Source organism: Sparus aurata, chromosome 5 (genome assembly GCF_900880675.1).
Source record: "Sparus aurata chromosome 5, fSpaAur1.1, whole genome shotgun sequence".
Classification (NCBI taxonomy): Eukaryota; Metazoa; Chordata; class Actinopteri; order Spariformes; family Sparidae; genus Sparus; species Sparus aurata.
This window is the reverse complement of record NC_044191.1, coordinates 3,054,133-3,073,904: the sequence shown is the minus strand read 5'-3', so window position 1 is coordinate 3,073,904 and position 19,772 is coordinate 3,054,133. Positions and strand designations below refer to the sequence as shown.

Below are 19,772 nucleotides of genomic sequence, written 5' to 3'. Positions count from 1 at the left end.
TATTTATCTATTGTGTATGACATGTCTTTTGGGAATCACGGATTAAAGGAAAACACCACAATTACACTCTGTTTGCATACTGGAGCTGGATAATACCATTTAAGCCTGCTATATCTGAACCAGACATGAGTGTTTTTTTGTTTTTTTTAAATAAACCCCATATTTAGTGAGGATAGGCAAGAGATATTTGAAATGCTGGGTATAGGTTTGATTCCACGTTGGCCTTTTAATCAGTACTGGTGTCACTCTCTGTACAGGCTGATCACTGCAGTATTTGACAGTTTGTGGCTGTGGAATTAAATAGAGACGTGATTTGCATGTGACATTGAGGGTTTTAGTGCTTCAAATTGTGTCTCCCTGATTTACCATGCAGACAAGCCTATCTGTATGTATGCGGCTGCTCTGAGAGGTTCAAACCACTGCTTTGTGTTAGGGCAAGAGGTTATGTAGAGACTAGAGCTAGCCCTCTCCTCATCTCATCTCGACACTTACCTCCCTCTTTTGTACTCCAGAATTGATGCACTCAATAGTACAGTAGGTTTTCTTTTAATCTTGCTGAATTGATGCCACTGCTTTTTGTCCACCTTAGCTCTGGGTAGCTCTGGTGGATGCTCTTTTGATATCATCAATGAAGCCCCCCCCCCCCACCAGACCCTCATTTTCATGTACAACTTACAAGGTGGGTAATATAGGTTTTATTTTTTGCACCAAAATAATCATGTAACATTTTTTTTAGTATTTCTTTCAATGAGATATTTCTGAATTAGCAAAATGTTATCTCATTCGCTTTCAATCAATTCTCGCCCCAAAGCAACATTCATACACCTATTATATTTCAGCTCAATATGATGCTCTCACTCAAAATCAATTTTGTGCCTCAGAGGTTCACCTCACTTCTTGAAAAGGGAATGGCGAAACTCTCTTGGACAACCAACGTAATTCTGAAATGTTCCCAAATGCCTTTTCACCTTTGTGCTGTCTGTCGCGCTGACAATGATTCTCTCACATGTGGGATGAAAGAAAGGAGAACCTTTGCCAGAGTGCCTTTGAAAATGACTCACTGCTTGAAGGATGTAGCCTGCACATTTTTGCTTAGTGCTGCTGGAGCCAGATCACTTTAGTCATGGCAACCCTGCCTGTCGTGTGTCACTTATTGTTTCTCATGGAGAGCAGTCAGTACCGTGCAGTGGCTACAAAGACTGGGGAGAACAGGAGGAAAACCAACTCACCCCTTCATGTTATTTAACACTTGTTGGTGACATAACTTACTTCTGTTAAAAAAAGGCAGTAAAATAGTCTCTTACTTAAAAACAACTTAATCTTATTCAGTTCTTGTCTTTCCAGAGTAATTATACAGGCCTCAGAAGATTTATCAAGTGTTTTGATGTGCTGGCCTTGCATGTACATTTCAACAAATTACAGCACAAATTACAAAAATAACATATGATAAGTTGCCAGTGTATGAGGTGTTGCAGTCTTATGTGACAGACATTCAGTAACACTTGTTTTCAAGAGGGTTATAAGTAAATTACTGATGTGTTGATTCTACTGAATGACAATTTTATAGGTTGTTTGTGTGTCTTCTTAGTGGTGTTTCTAATGCTTGAGGCTAAAATGATATATAGAGACATTGTGGATCATGAATTGCTAATAGGTGATGAAGCAGTTCATTGTAGACATGACATGTTGTAAAAGCACCGGCTGAGTCTTACATTAATGAAGATCAGTATCAGAGATGTCTGGATGAATTATATCACAGGTGGAGTAAAATCATATGATCTCCAGCTGCACGTCATCATTATACAACACAAGGTTGCATAAAGAAAGTCGATAAACTCCTTCATGCTACATAAATTACAAAACATATATACTGTTGTTTATAAAAAATATATACATAAACACATAGTTCATACTTTGAATTTGTGTCAGGGTATTTGGTGATGAAATGAAAATTATGACATGGTCAGCATCAAAATGTTAACATCAGGTAAAAACTGTCCATCCACTTTGACTGTGTGTGAGCACCAAGCTTCAATGTTATAAACACAGAGTCCACCTCTCCTCCTCCAGCTGCAGTCCCGCAACCTGTCAGCGTGGAACATGGTCTGCCCGTCGACTGCAACAGCTTGATCTGAGATATGCTAGAGACAGGTCTCTGTGGGCACAACAGTCTCTAATTAGACGTTGTTTATCAAGCCTGAGTCCCATTTGTCCATTTCCTTTTTTCTGCAACTGCCTGCCAGGAGCAGCCTTAAACCAAGATGGATTAGCATAGATTTTATTCTGACTCTATTCCTCTGTGGTGCGATCCTGCTGGTCAGGATGGTCAAAAGACATCATGGCCTGTAATGGTCTTAAAGTCTGCTGTTCTTAATCCAAAACACCTTTTTCAAAAAAAAAAATATATATATATAATATTCTGCCATAGGCAATACCTACTTAATTTCAGCAGTACAGTCTGGAAATATTATGGTTGTACCAAAACATAAAGACATCAGACATCAGCATGAATCAACGCACATTCCACTTAAGCCCAGGTGTGTGTTGGCTAACGTCCATACTATGATACAGAGCAACACATTCATTGACTAGTTGAGGCTTATTCAAACAAAATTAAAGAGGCTATGTATTTGTTGGATCTATTCGAACGTGTTGTCATTCAGTTACATTTGTATTATCTAATCATGATCATGATCTGCCCTTTACCATACCCTATACTTATGCTTGCCATAGTTATTTTGTCTAATTAAAATGAGCAACATTGGTTAGAGAAGCAGAAGAAGTTATGAAGTAGCTTTCTAAACCTTTACCTGTGATGATGATAATAATAATAATAATAATAATAATAATAATAATAATAATAATAATAATAATAATAATAGTATTATTATTAGTATTATTATTATTGTTGTTATTAGTATTAGTATTATTATTATAAATATAATGGTGATGGTGATTACCATATTCAAGTGAATTCAAATCAGTTTTAGTTGGATTTCTATCCCTGAATTCTTTGTGGTTTCTAAAAGGATAAACGGACTTTAAGATCATTTAATTTATTAATCATTATCATATAAATAATCATATGTTACATAAACTCCAACAAGGCTGATGTGAACATGAACACTGATATGCTGGTAAATGCAGACAAATTGCCATTAGCCATAAGGGAATATATTGGTGAAAATGTGTAGAAAAGCATTTATATAATTATGTCTGAGATTGGGTGAAATCACCCACGGAGCTATAGAATCAATAAATGTGTTTTAAGCACCACACCTTATCTTGAGACTTTAACATTAACCTTCCATTAACCATTACACAAGCACTTAATTGCACCTCAGTCAATAATGTTAATTTAGAAAGGCTTTGAGCATTAGTTTTTAGAGATATGTGTATTCATGTTATGGTAAAGTGGTGATCTTTGGAAGGGGCTATTAGAAGATGAAAGCGCTAATATAGAGTAAAATATTTCATGCTGAGATGAGTTATGATGGTGAATGTGCTTCTTTGCACTAATCTGAGTGGAAGGTCAATGCCTTTTAGGACAGTGATACTAAAGTGATGGGGATACCCTCTATCTCGCCTTAACCTCCAACTCTAATTTGGCCCAGTGGAATACAACAAATGGTGTGCATAATTGAACATTACTTGCCTGATGATTTCTGGCAGGCCTGGCAAGGATTCTCCCAGGTCAACACTTATGTCACTTTAAGGGGAAAAATGGGACTAATTTTGCACTTTGATCTCTCTTAAATAATAATAGAGGCCAGGAATCTTTATTAGTCTTTACAGAAAGTAACTCATACAGAGTGACTTCGATTTATCATTTTCCAACATTACCTTGAGTCTTTAAGATGAAGATAGAGAAAATGTGCTACTGATGTGCCTTCAAAGCAAAATGGACATAGCTATATAGGCAGGTGATAAAGTGACGGGACAGAAATATCTCTGACAGCATTTGATACCATTAGAATAATTACCACTGGTGCTTTTCCTGAAATGGACAAAACTCTTTCAAATCAATGTTGATTTGAATGGAGCATTCAATTGGAGCATTATCTAAAGAGAATCCGTTTTTCAAAATAAAACAACTTTCCGAGTATGATCGTCAATATAACGGAAATAAAATAACGTATTTATTCTTTCTCTGCGGACCGCGGCCCGGTGGTTGGGGACCACTGCTCTAGTGAGTATTTCCAGCAGTGGTGTAGGTGGTACTGGGTCAAAATAAACTACATTGTGTGTTATCATGGTAATGATCTCCCATTACAACATTGTGGCCAGTGCTACTTCACATCTGCACACCACTGGCCAGTTGCATCAACTGGGCTTTACTATGTCTGGCTTTAATTGCTAAGTCAATCTTAGTTAAGACTAGTCTTTAAAATGGATTCTAAGTCTGAACATAAGCCTAGTCTTGACTGCGCCCAGTGTTAGCGATGTGCTTTCATGTGAATACTACTTGGCTATGGCTGTTGCCTCTCAGCAGCAGTGGCGTGCACAGACTTTTTGAAGGGCAGGGGCGAAAAGAAAAAAAAGGGCACATACAGCGCGTTCTCATCACTGAAGAGGGTACTAAGTTCCGTGTGTTGCCGAGGGCACTTTAGACATGTTTATATGTTATACAAATGGCACATTATATAGCCTTAAAACAGACTAACTAGACAGACTACTCAAGTTCATTTGTAGTTAGGATCAGCATCCACGAGAACTGTGTAGATTCAACATTGGACTGTGAAGAACACACAGAGACATGGATGTATGAAGGAAATAAAACCCTAGGGGGTCTGGGGGCCCTCCCCCAGAACATTTTCAATTAAGTAGATGCCATTTCCTGTATTCTAGTGCATTTTAACACCATATTAGCACCAGATAATCCAAACTGGTTCTGTGAGATATAGCTCTGGCTTAATATAGATCAAAAAGGGGCCCAACATTAAGTCATTGCAACAGTAATGTTTCATAGTATTTCTTGGTCTTAATAAGTCTTCTGGAGTTTAGTGTGTTTTCTTCACCCAATAGGGCTCTGTGATAAAAACACAGGAAACAATACACATTTAAAATATTTATTTGACACCTCAAAAGAAACAAACTATGATGAAGCATGTACATACAGTGGCTTGCAAAAGTATTCACCCCCCTTGAACCTTTCCACATTTTGTCATAATACAACCACAAATGTAATTGTATTTTAATGGGGTTTTATGTGATAGACCAACACAAAGTGGTGCATAATTGTGAAGTGGAAGGAAAATGATACATGGTTTTTAAACATTTTTAAAAATAAAAAACAGAAAAGTGTGGTGTGCAAAAGTATTCACCCCCCTGAGTCGATACTTTATAGAACCACCTTTCCCTGCAATGACAGCTGCAAGTCTTTCGGGGTAAGTCTCTACCAGCGATGCACATATAGAGACTGAAATATTTGCCCATTCCTTCTTGCAAAATAGCTCAAGTTTAGTCTGATTGGATGGAGAGTGTCTGTGAACAGCAATTTTCAAGTCTTGCCAAAGATTCTCACTTGGATTTAGGTCTGGACTTTGACTGGGCCATTCTAACACATGAATATTCTTTGATCTAAACCATTCCATTGTAGCTCTGGCTATATGTTTAGCCTCGTTGTCCTGCTGGAAGGTGAACCTCCGCCCCAGTTTCAAGTCTTTTGCAGACTCTAACAGTGCTCTGTGAGATGTTCAAAGCTTGGGATATTTTTTCATATCCTAACCATGCTTTAAACTTCTCCTTAAACTTTATCCCTGACCTGTCCGGTGTGTTCCTTGGGCTTCATGATGCTGTTTGTTCAACAATGTTCTCTAGAAAACCTCTGAGGCCTTCACAGATCAGCTGTATTTACACTGAGATTAGATTACATACAGGTGGACTCCATTTACTAATTAGGTGACTTCTGAAGGCAATTGGTTGCACTGGATTGTATTTAAGTGTATCAGAGTAAAGTGGGGTGAATACTTTTGCACACCACACTTTTCAGTTTTCTATTTTTAAAAATGTTTGAAAACCTTGTATCATTTTCTTTTCACTTCACAATTATGCACCACTTTGTGTTGGTCTATCACATGAAATCCCATTAAAATACAATTACGTTTGTGGTTGTAACATGACAAAATGTGGAAAAGTTCAAGGGGGGTGAATACTTTTGCAAGCCACTGTATATGTTTCCAACTGAGCTGTGCACTTAAAAAGGTATTTTAAAGAAAAACATTTTTAAAAATTAAAATAGAATAAAAAATCCCAAATGCTTAGCCTGGCGGGGGGTCAACTTAAACCTGGCAGTAACCCTGATATGCAATGCTAACCCCACTTTTAATTTTACTGGCTAGCTTAAAAAAGCTATTCCCGCAAGACTTAACTAGGCTAGCTCCTCAGCCTAGGCTTAAACATGTATTTTCACCTAAGAGGGCCCTTTTGCCACCCAAGTGGACAGTTTATCATGTTTTAACCAGCCAAGAGGGCAGTTTAGTGTTTCTTCCACCCAAGAGGGCAGTTTAATTTGTTTTGCCAACAACGAGGGCACTTAAGTGTGTTTTGCCAACCAGGAGGGCACTTTAGCACGCGTTTTTGCCTCCCAAGAGGGCACTTTAGCATGCGTTTTTGCCACCCAAGAAGGCACTTTAGCACCATTTTTTGCCTCCGAAGAGGGCACTTTAGCACACATTTTTGCCTCCCAAGAGGGCACATTAGCACGCGTTTTTGCTACCCAAGAGGGCAGTTGTATTTTGCCAACCAGGTGGGCACTTTAGCATGCGTTTTTACCTCCCAAGAGGGCACTTTAGCGTGCATTTTTGCCACCCAAGAGGGCAGTTGTATTTTGCCACCCAAGAGGGCAGTTTATCATGTTTTAACCAGCCAAGGGGCAGTTTAGTGTGTTTTTTCCACCCAAGAGGGCAGTTTAGCACACGTTTTGGTTCCCATGAGGGCACTTTAGCGCACGTTTTTAAACAACTGGGCCACAAGGGGGGGCAATCGCCCCCCCTGCCCCCCCCGTGCACATCACTGAGCAGCAGCATGTGTTACTAGAATGCACTTATTATGAGAGTGTCTATCTAATTTGCAACATTATCAATGGTCAAAGTATAATAAAAGGCATTTTCACTGACACTGAAAAGCATTAATGTAGCTGTATATCCACCACAAGAAAATACTCTCTGCCAAGCTGTCCAGCATTATACCACACTTCCTTATATAATCACAGAGTTTTGTGAGTTGTTGAGTTAGGGGAAACTAATAAAACTGAAATTCTGTTTTTAGCAAAACTCTATTATCCCTGTGGAACCATGTTGGCTACTCTGCGATTAGACAGTTTTGAGCAGTAACATCGCTACAAGTAGCGTTGTTACTAGTTTAACTACATTTCTCAGTAGCATGGTGGTAGTGTCGCTGTTTTCTGAAACACATAGCTTTTCAGTAGCTTAGCTCTTTTATTGACCAAGTAGTGCGGTAGCGTCCAAGCTACAGTTTTCCAAACATCTCTGAAGCTCAGCACAGCAGAGCTTTCTGCTGCGGTCTGAAATAAAAGGATCAGTCAGTTACGCCACTGCCATACACAGCCGTGTATGTGGAGCCGACAGAAGCACTTCCGTATGACGGTGACATTACGAACCAGTCCTTGGACTGATGCCTACAACGTCTCTGCTGCAGGGGAATACAGACAGGGGAGCTTGAGTAAGTTACGTTACTTGATGGAAAAATGGCAGAGGGTGAGGAGGACGGAGACAAATTGATCCCGAGGGATGCAAAAGACAAACTTAGATAATAAACAAACACAGTAATGTTACATTTAGGAGGTAAGAGGTGGGGAAATGAGGGAACAGAGAAACATTTGAAAAGTTTACATTACTCTGAATTATTACTTTTTGGATTTTTAACCAGCAGAGGGTACAACAATAAATGAAGTTTGTTAAAGTAGATTCGGGAACTAAGACCACGCCTCAAACGCGTCCCAATTTCTGCACCAAAAGTACTTAAGCACACCGCATCCGTTTCTTTCTCCTTGACTCAGTCTTCACATGATCGTGACAGACCGACAGCGAAAGAAAAAGAAAAAGAAAAAGAACGCTTACCTTAACAATGGACCAGCTCCTTCTCTACCCGTCAGACAGCGACACATTTGAAGGAGATCACCACACTCCAGAAGTCCCAGAAACCTCTCCATCAATCAACGACAATATCCAATCCTCTCAGCTACCTCGGATGCGCTCCGTCATCCACATTCCCTGGGGCTCTCAGCATTCATCTTCCAACATTGCCGACATCTTTGGACCTTCACCTTCCAGCAGCCTAAGGGGAAGATCCCGTCTTCAGCGTCCAAGGGACATCGGCCGCTCCACACAGCCATCACCTACCCACTCGACGTCCAGGCGCTCGAGCAACAGGCGAAGCTACTCCGGCCCGGATCCACCCCGTCAACTCTCCAACGGTGCCTCAGCCGCAAACATCTCCGACTGGACAGTCGCTCGCCTCAAACACACACCCAGCCAACTCAACATCCCTTTCCATCGCTCCGACAAAAAGGCAAAACTTTTCCAACTCCTCACGGACTCTAAGCAACGCACCACTCTCCCTCGCCGAGCTTCCCGAGCACTTCTGGGTTCGCAGCGCCGCGTCCGCAGCAACGTCGATGACGTCACAGCGTCCCGCCCAGCCTTCAGGATCAGCCCTCTCAGAGGGCCAGGTCGTATCACACTCTGCACAGGCCCTTTCTGTCCCAGAGTTATCCCAACCTTCTTCCCTTTTTCCTCAGCCCTCACAGACAACCCGAGCACACGCATCCCTCCATCCCAGCATCCTTTCCTCTTCTCTCATTTCTACCTTTCCTATCCCATCTTCCCTGACCACCTCAGCGCCTCCCATCTCGATACAGGCCACCACCGTCACCCAGCCCGCACCTCCAACAGCGACTTACTGGTCAAAATCCTCCTTTTCCTCCTGTTTCTCATTTTCCCCCTCCCTTCCCCTACCCTCCCCTCCCCCCATAACCCACATGTAAATAACATTTCTCATCCTCCATTTCATGCGCCCCTTTTTTCCACAGCTCCACCCGCAGCAGATTTCAGCGCCTTTCCCACCCATCTTCCCCCGCCCAACAGCTTCACCTTAGCCACCGCACCACCTGTAGCACGCCCAGCCGCACCCGCTCGACCATCCCCCGTGTCACCCTCACTCAGGCATCAGATCCTTGCCGGTAACTACGTTGACCTCGCTCAACTCATTCACCCTTCCTCATGCTATCCCCAGTTCCCCAGGGAAGTGCTAACTTCACACAACCCCGTCGAACTCAAACAACCACTCACCACCCGCTCCAAAGAACTCACAGCCGTCGAATTCGCTTTCACTTTCTCACTGTACCGCGACATCATCTGTTCCACCTTCCCCGACCGCAGGTCAGAACGGGACGACTACCTGTCACTGATCCTTGACCTGGCCTTGTGGTTCGGCGGACACGGTTTCTACACCTATCACATCCTCTTTGCATCACAAGCCACCGGACGTCTGCAACAGTTTAACCAGGGAACATACTGGGGCACTTTAGACCCCGAGCTGTATTGCCACGTTTTCGCAGCTCGCCCTTCCCTCAACTGTGACCTGTGCGGCGCACCATCCCACCCGGCCACCCGGCCACAGCATGCACCCTCTCCACTCCCTTGCCTCGCACCACCTCAGCCCAAAATAAACAGAACCCTGCTGTTTTCTGCAGCCTGCCCACAGCAGCCCCCCCCTCCGTCTATCATCCCGAAACCAGCTAACACCCCGCCAACCCCCCTCGGCCCCCCTTCCCAAAGGCGTGGATAAGAGAGGAAGACCAATCCTTGACCAGGGCGGGAGGATGGTGTGTAACAATTTCAATGACCTGGGGTGCAGCGCCTCTAGTTGCCGATTCCTCCACACCTGCTCCTTCTGTGCCCTCATAACCCCACCAAGCACAGCTTGTGTAAGTATCTCAATACACCAATCAAAATCAACGCTCTCGCCACCGCCTTAAAAAACCATCCAGACCGCCAGTTCGTTAAATTCCTCATCCAGGGTTTTACACACGGCTTCCACCCAGGTTTGCAGGTCACGCCAGATTCCTCCTACACATGCCACAATTTGCAGTCAGCCATCACCGAGCCCGATATAGTCGACAAACTCCTGGATAAGGAAGTTAAAGAATCCTTCATGATCGGCCCATTTTCCAGCCCACCCTTCCCAACATACAGAATCAGTCCAATCGGCATAGCCACTAGAAAATACTCAGGAAAAAAGAGACTAATCATAGACCTCTCATCCCCCCACGGATCGACCGTCCCAAGTATCAATAGCTTAATTCCCAGTCCAGATTTCTCCATGCATTATACTTCAATCGACCACGCCATCTCCCTCATCCGCCTAGCCGGCCAAGGAGCCTGGCTATCCAAGGCTGACATCACCAGCGCATTTAAAGTCCTCCCCATCCACCCCGACTTCTGGTGTCTTTTCGGCGTCCTCTGGAATGGTGCATACTACTTTGCAGTGCGTCTGACCTTCGGGTGCAAAAGCAGCCCGAAAATATTCAACTCTCTATCCGAAGCACTCTGCTAGATCCTGACTAACAACCACAAACTCCCCCATGTCCTCCACCTCCTCGATGACTTTCTCGTCATCACGCCGCCATCTTCACCCTCATTACACGGTCTCAACACTCTGACCTCCACATTCCTCGAACTCGGAGTTCCCCTAGCCCCAGAGAAAACGGAAGGCCCCAGCACTTCCTTGGAGTTCCTGGGCATCACCCTAGACTCCGTTTCATTCCAAGCATCCCTTCCTCCCGAGAAAACCCACCGGATCGCCCTACTCATTTCAAACTTCCTTCTGGCCCACAAATGCAGCAAACGGCAATTACTCTCGCTGCTAGGCCACCTCAACTATGCCATCCGTATCATCCCCCAAGGTCGTTCCTTCTTGTCACACCTCCTCTCCATAGCTGCTTCCGTCCCATCTCTCCATGCCCACGTTCCGCTGGACGAAGCATGCAAGATGGAGCTAAAACTGTGGCATCAGTTCCTGGAACGGCATCTTGTTCTTTTACGATGACCACGTCACTAAACCAGAAGACATCCAGCTGTTCATAGACGCAGCCCCTTCCGGCGGCTTCGGCGGCTATTATGGCGGCAGGTGTTTCTCAGCCACATGGCCGCCCGAATTCTCTTCCCTCACTCCTTCCTCGACCATATACGAAATGTATCCAGTCCTGATAGCAGCCATCCTTTGGGGCCACGAATGGTCAAAGAAGACCATCGTCATATACTCAGACAACAGCGCCGTCGTTGACATAATCGACAAAGGGCGGTCGCATTGCCTTGACATCATGCAGTTCATACGAAGGCTCACCCTGGTCTCAGCCCAACACCAATTCATCATCCGTGTCTCCCACATCCCAGGTCATAAAACTCAGTCGCTGACTAACTTTTTCGTTTCTCTTTTCAGAGATTCAGACAATTGGCACCAGCCTCCGAACCTCTTCCGACCCCAGTCCCACCGTTTTCAGCAACCATATTCAACTGACTCCGCCACTGGAACATCTAGTCTCCGTTTCCCGAGACGCCATCCTCAACAGCGTCGCTCCGCTTATGCTCTCATCGTACCTGACCAGATGGAATTGTTACAAAACTTTCCACTCCACTTACAGCCTCCCGTTCCCTTCTTTCGACTTCCTAACACTCTCCAACTTCATTACATTTGCCCATTCCATCCTCAAGATAAAATCATCCACCACCCACGTTTACATCAGCGGCATTAACTTTTTCGCCAAACTATCCTCAGGGGCCCCCTGTCCAGCCTCATCCCACTCACACATAAGCATGCTATTCAAAGGCCTACGTAAGGCCGAACCTCGCCCCACAACGAAACGTTTGCCCCTCACTTCAGACCTCCTTGCCCGCTGCATTAGTACTCTCCGCTCCGGCTATCTGTCTTCACATCGACAAAGTCCCAGAGTCCATGTTCTTATTAGCTTTCTATGGATTCCTACGCTGCTCAGAATTCACCGCTCCATCCCTTGTCTACCAACCTACTCAACACGCCTCTCTATCTGACATTTCCATCCAGTCCGCCGACACCCTCATCTTCCACCTCAAACTCAGCAAGACCAACCAGTCTGGTCAACCTCAACCCATTTACTTCTTCCGCCTAGACTCTTTCCTAAGTCCATACGAACCCATTCGCAACTACGTCACTTCAAGACTAGCCAACCAAGCTTCCCCCCCAAGACCCTCCGTTCGTCTCAGAAACAGGCCAAGTTGCCTCACGATTCTGGTTTCACCACCATTTTCGTTAAATCCTCTCCAGATCCGGAATACTCCCCGAGCTTTATTCAGGTCACTCATTCCGCATAGGAGCCGCCTCCACTGCTTCCAGACAGGGGATCCCTGACCACACCATAAAAATCCTCGGCCGTTGGTCTTCCCCCACGTACCTCACGTACATCCGCCACAACCTGAACGACATCAGAAATGCCCACTTGCACCTTTCCGCCTGAAGTCCTCTTGGGGATCATTCCCGAAAGAGGAAGCATGGAGACTCGGCTTCCCAGATTCACCTACGTCCCACCGCCACCAAACCACGCCGGTCCACCAACCTCCTCCCTCATCGTACACCCTACAACCCCGACTCCCCTTTCATCCCTTCATCCCTCCATCCCTTCATCCCTCGACCCCCATCCCGTCATCCCTCTACCCTCGACCCTTATCCCTCACCCCTCCTAGCCTCCTTCCCTCCCCTTGAACCCTCAATCTATCCCTCTCACACATCGTCGATCCTACAAAATTCATTCTGTTCAATAAACCTTTCTAAATTCATATCAGCACTTGGCGTGGTCTGTGTTAGTGAATGCAATTTCTACAAAACCAAAGTATGATGGTTAGTCAAAATTATTAGCTTGACATGTATGTAGATATAGCTACTAGTACAGAGTGGGCCTAATAAAAAATACCACTTTTGAAACTGGCAGTTATATGGTATACTGGTAGATGGATAGAGTACTTCCCCAAAGGGAAATGAAAGAAGTGTTACAGCCACTTGACATAAATCAAATACAAAAACAATTAGGTAGGTAAAAGATACAAATACAATTAAAGTCTGAATTATATATAATAATTAAATAGACTAACTCAAATATAAAATATAAATAAAAAATCTGAAACTAGAATACATAACTATAGAAAAATATAACTATAATATACTATTTGCTGAGTATACACTGTTTAATTATGTTAATATGCTAAAGTTGTTCCAATATATATATCTTAAAAAATAGCTTTGACATAGTTAATCTACTTTAGCCATGTTGCTGTAGCTTAGCTTGCTACATTTCTCTGGGTGGTAGCTTCGGTGTAGTGTAGCTTAATTTAATGTAGAGTAACTGGTAGCTTAGCTCACTACACTTTCCAAGTAGCTTGCCAAACACTGCGATTAGATAAATTGGGGACCCATTGTACATTGTTATCAGCTGATCAGCTGCACAGATGAGCATGCCTCATGGCCTCAGTTCTGGTCTATGTCTGCTCCTTACCAGGTGTAAGATTTACGACTGGTGGTGTGACCAGTTTAACTGTCAGTTCAGACTTAAGCCTGATTTATGCTTCTGCGTCGCGGCGACGTTGACGCAGACCCCTACGCGGACCCTACGCTGTAGCCTGACGTGCGCCTCCAAAAAATCCTGACTACGCGTCACGTCGACGCGTCGAGACACGAACGGCAAGGACTGTGATTTGTCCACTCAGAACGTCATTTCCGGCAGTTGCTTCTTTTTCTGCGTAATAACAGCATTTGTTGTTCAATATCCACGAGCTCCATCTCCAAAAACACCCGCTCCATCTCAGTTGCCATTGTTTACTGTCTGACCGGAAGAAAACCAAGGAATCCGATATGAACCCCCCAAAACCAAACAAAGACACAGCCACACCCCCCTAGCGGCTTGGCGATGAATTGCAGAACAACGCGTTCCCTCGACGCAGAACTTCAAACGCTCAATGACGGCGTAGGGTAGACGACGTAGCTACCAAGTCACGACCGACTTCGCTTAAGTCCAGGCATAAGTCCTGTGGTTAAACCAGCCCCTGACTTCCTCTGAATACAGTTTGTTTCCAAGAAACTTTATGTTAATGAGATAGCTGCCTGAATCTGTTTTTGTTTTTTTGACTGTCCCTGGTATATTGGAGTTCTCAAGCATAAATGCCAAGCTATTAAAAACACAATTTGGACTAGTTTACAGGGTTAAATACTTGATTATCATCCGTTAAAAATAAGTTTCTTTCCACCACAAACGTCCTCTTAAAAAATACCCAGTGGTGTCTTCCTTCATATGTTGAAACACACAGTCAGACTGTGGTCATTGACTTGGCAGACTTGTTGCCTGCAACTGCCCCCCCTCCAACCTCCTATATAAATGTTTAATTGGGAGGATCTTCTGTACAGATTACAAACATTGTTTTTCCTTCATTAACAAAGTAAAATCTAGTCTTGTAATACTTAGCACTGGTATTGCATGTAATATTAAATCAACCAGCCAGAATAGCCTTTAGTATTTTCTGTTATAAATCATATCAAGTGCTACTCTGAGCTGATTCTGACTGACTGACCCTACAGCAGAGCCGGCCCTGGGCATAGGTAGTATCCACCTTATTCCTGACTTTGTGAGTTTACCCATGGTTCATAACCGGCTTTGCTCTCCCAGTTGAACTGGTTAAACTCGATGTTTACGCTAGCGTAGCTGTCATGCTTGCTCTAAAAACGGCTTTTAACACAAAGAAAGTGACAAAATTTACAAAAATCGGAGGTGGATACACAGTACGGATGTTTTAAAAAGTCGTGAGGACAGTTCTCACAGATTGGGCAGATGACATGAAGCAATGGCCCGATGTTAGCTAACCTTACATCGACATAGTTAATTATCTTATATTTTCTGAAGGTGTTGACGGCGGAGAATTATGCAGTTACAAAACAACAGAGTTTATGTTTGTTAAAGTTTACATCGGTGTTAAAGTGCAGTTAAAGCGTATTACTGTTAATACTCCACACCTTAGCTTTCCCATATTCATATAAGCGAAATATATACACTGCACTTGCACTCTGGTTAGACTGAATTGCATCGCAATGACAATAAAGTTGAATGAATCTTATCACATTTTCATTATTAGTCTATATTAGTCTTATGTATAGCACACATCAAGCATCTGTTTTATTTTATTAAAATGTAACATGCAATGGTCACATATACTTTTCTTCTCTCTTCAGATGCACTTTTAAAATATTTCATCACCAGCCCAGTGACACAGCACCAGGGTCTCCTGTCCTTCTACCTCAGCACAGCAGAGTGACACAGCATCAGGGCTAAAGGCTGCACCAGTAGACTTGCTGACTGGCCATCTCTTCTAACTGACTAAGTGAGATGAGAGCTAGTTCACAGAAGACCAGTTAAAAAAAAAAAAAAGCAGTTACACATTTCCCAAAAACAAAGATGGGAGAGTGTCAACATGACTTTTGTACCAGAGTCTTAGTCAATGCTGAAAAAAATCAAAAGAAGCTGGCTGATGTACTCAAACAGAAATGATAGCTTGCACTGCTTCTGCTGCTAAATGTTTTCTCCAAAAGAATACAGAAGGACTAAAGGACTGGAACAATGCAAGCTACTTGCTGGAGATTCATGAGGATAGCCAGGAGCACAATACCCACATAGCAACATCATGTAAGGAGTCTGAGGTCGTTTTGCAAAGCGGCTGACAATAGATAAGCGAGAGATGGCACTTGCTGAGGCTGAGAGATAATATGTTTGCACAGTGCCTTATTTATATTGTATTCTTATCACTTGTTTCTTTCCTCAGTTTTTATTTGGTGTGATATTTTTGACTTAAAAGAAATACAATCTTGAATACATACATTCAGTTTCAGTATGAACATTGATTGTGAAATTGACTGCGATGCAAGAGGGCGCTGGCTAAGATTTTGCCTAGGGCACCAAATTACTCAGGGCCGGCACTGCCTATGACACTTGGCTGGATGCCATCTGATTTGTTACAGGAGTTTTGAACTGGCCTGCTGCCCTTGCACCCGACTAGCAGCCGACTCTCCAGATTAGCAGGGGGAGATATAAACCATCTCTTTACAGGTCAAGAGCTTAGCCACTCAGAAGGCTACACATCAGTCAACCAAGGTGTGAGATTTGTGAAGTTGAGCAACAAAATTGCAAGCTAGATAGATGTTTGCTTTTTCTCTCTTCGTGCTTATTCAAACATCCCTATGTGGGCATCTAGATGGGATGGCGGAAGAAAAATAAGAAATGTGGGATGGCTGCTCTTCTTGGAATTGTCGTCAATTCATTGTGAAATCCACGGCTAGAGGGATCAATACAATATATGTTGCCTCCATTAGCTTGATTAAACAGAGAGAAGGATGAAGACTGCAAGCTAAACAACTTTATTCCAAGGGTTATACAAGGATGGGGGCTCTGTACAGTGGCTAGGAAGTGTCAAACAAAATGCATATTCAAAGTGCAAAACACAAATTGAACAAACAAAAGCCCATTAATGGAAATAACAAATGCAAAAGACACATCACAATTGCAAAGGTCAAATACTGTAGTTGGCCACTAATACACAACAAAATGATTGTAACACAGAAATTAGATTGCATGGAGGTTTGAATATACAGCCTACAGCCTTCCAACCACTTCTGACATGCATGCAAATTTTAACAAGTTTTTGAGCATTCATTGGCCTTAACAATAACTTTCTGTTAAGTGGCGAACATTACAATTTGCCACGCTGCCATGGCCATCCTGTTAGTTGATTGATGTTTAATTTTTTAATTGTTAAGGTCTTTTTTAATACGCTGACTAAAGTAGCTGATTTCTGGTGTATTTGGGTAACTTTGACCTCACCTCGCATCATGCCTGCCTTTTTCGTTTCCCGTTTCTGATGCATGGAACATTGAACCCCATCGCTCCTAAGTAAACCACATTGCAGTCTTAAGTTTTCTCTAAAAAACCGTTGGACTCACCCATGGATCGCTCAAACATGACCTTCTGCACCTCAGCCCTTCCAATGAAGACCTCTTCCGCTTGGCTCCAGTTTTGTTTAATTTCAGCCTGTAGTGCTCAAGGCCTGGAAGACAGACATACCACGGTCGCTCCAGAAACCCCACTCTCAGGCCCAGAAACGGGACTCCCGAGTACCACCATCCAACCGTATGATCTACTCAAGGAAGGCTAGTCACCACCAGACTATCCAACAACAATTCCTCCCTCTGCAACTCCTACTCGCTCCACCCACCAGGGACACACCGCACTCAGGGCAGCAGGTCACGATCATATGATAGAGTCCGATTTCCCAATGATTCTGTCTGGCTGAACGTTGGGGACCTTTAGAGAGCGTTAAAATAAGGATCATCCACCACCGCTCCAGTAACAAAATAAATCATAACAACCTTCACTCAGGTAGATGCTGCAGGAGTGTTCTCATGTGTGACGTGATCACACTCTCTGTAGTGCCTCCCACCGTGCCAGCTCTGGTTCATACTACCCCCATTCCCTCCAATAACTTATTCTGAGTCATACCACATCAAATGTGATCAATGACGCCAGGTTGCCAGGTTCACACATCACATCTACAACAGTTTCTTTTTCACACTAACCTTCATAGGCCCATTCCAAATTGATTACTTTTTTACTTAAGTTTTTATCCTAGTATGTACCGCAGCCACCCTTACACAGTACATACTGTCGCATGCAGTATGTATACAACTGGGACATTGGGTGTTTTCCAAATCACATACATTTCTTTTTTACTATTAGTATGTAATGCAGCGGCCCCTACTAGTTAATACTGTTGCATGAAGCATGCATACTATTGGGACAGTTGCCTGTCCCCCTTCCCTTCATGTCTACTCTACACCAACTCTGCTGCCTCTTACTGCCACCGGGTTGGCACTTGCATCTAGCTCAGGGTTGCCTGTCTCCCAAATTTCTCTTCACAACCCATCCAGCAATCCTTGCTGCACAATCTACAATTCCTCAATATGCACCTATCCCACCACCATTTGTATTTCAGTAAACCAGTGAATACATCTACCTGAGCTATTCATCCATTCCCTCAACCAAACTTCTCAACCAGAACTGATTGATAGCAATAAAGGCATGCTCATCATGCATGCTAAAGTCCCAACTCATTCTAAAGAAAATCCAAGAAAATCCATTCCTGTCCACTTCTATGACATCGACTCCTGATCTCTGATCCCACCACTTTGATACCCTGTGTTCTAGCATCCTACCTCGCCATCTAGCTGAACATCTCACTGATTGTGTGGTCCTTGTGTGTGATTGGCCAAATTATGCATCATATACAGTATGACTGGTCAAAATAAATGTCTGTCTTTTTTTATTGGTGAAAAGATGTAATAACATGGGCAACAACAAAACAATTACAACAAGACAACAAAACAAATATAGAGATAGTGGGCAAATAAGTAGCCAATAAACAATTACTGAAAGAAGTTTTGTGATGAGCAATGATATGTGATGATATGACGAGGTAGATTTTGGTAGGTTTGTGAATAAGATGTAAGGCATAAGAAAAGGGGGGAGAAAAAAAAAGAGTCAAAAATAATTCAGACACATTCATACCTCGCAGGACCTGCCTGTGTCCCCATCTTTACAAATTGTTTTCTCAAACACTGTCCAAACGTTGGAGATCCAAAGCCTCCAGAGATACCAGGAAACCATTAGGAAATGTGTCAACAATTATGCAAAATACATCCTGAATATTTTATTTGATGCAATGGAGCAGTTTGGTGTGATGGCTAATTAATTAAATTTATAGAATTTAATGAACATTTATACCCATTACAATGGTTTGCCTTCTACTTGTATTATTTCAGACTGCTAATCTCACTTTTAAATCTAATTTGTTAAAGGTGAAGTTAAACAATAAAACTGTGTCAGTTTCCTTTTCTTTCAGTGCACGGTTCTCAATAGCAACTAAAGTTCAGTCTAAAGATTAATGGACAAGGTAACAACCTCTTGCTTACAAGCCACATCTACAATAACCAAATCGTTCAGGGGATCATCATCTGGAACTCAAACCGGATCCTGAGTGGATGATCGAGCACCTCCTTCATCACTATCAAATACAATGTATATAATATTCAATGTTATCTATGTTGTCTTCTTTTATTTTCTACTGACCTTTCACAAAAATTGCTTATTGCCGCCTATATTGCAGGCATGATTTTTAAAAGAGATAGTGGGAACTCCTGAACCATAATTAAAGCTGAATTTTGTGCATAAAACACAAGCTCAGCTGCCATGTGGTTTATGCTTTTTATTATTTAAATACTTTGGCATATGATCACTGTAAACCCCACAAGTAGGTCAGTGTTTGTGCTGAGAAATGATGAAATGAGTATGGTTTAGTGAAGATGTGTGCGTCGATACAAGTCTGCAACACTGTCCATGGTACTGAAATGAATCAGAGGCAGTCAATCAGACAGATAGACAGACAGGCAGAACATGTCATTTAGATTGGTTTCTTTGCCTGCTGCTTTTTGTAGTTGTTAGTAGATCTTTCAGCTTTAATTCAATTTCCCCCCATTGTAGCAGTCCCCAAACAGAGGGGAGACAAGTTGACAGGGGGGTGAAGCCCTGAGCAATTTGGTGCCCTAGGCAAGATTTTAGCCGGCGCCCCCTTGCATTGCAGTCAATTTCACAATCAATGTTCATACGCTCACACAGAATCTGCGTGTAT

At 43.1% G+C, this 19,772-nt stretch overlaps 1 pseudogene; it reads left to right on the top strand.

Annotated features, from left to right (window-relative positions):
* Positions 1-9,844: 9,844 nt before the first annotated feature.
* Positions 9,845-11,542, top strand: LOC115581645 (uncharacterized; annotated as a pseudogene).
* Positions 11,543-19,772: the final 8,230 nt, after the last annotated feature.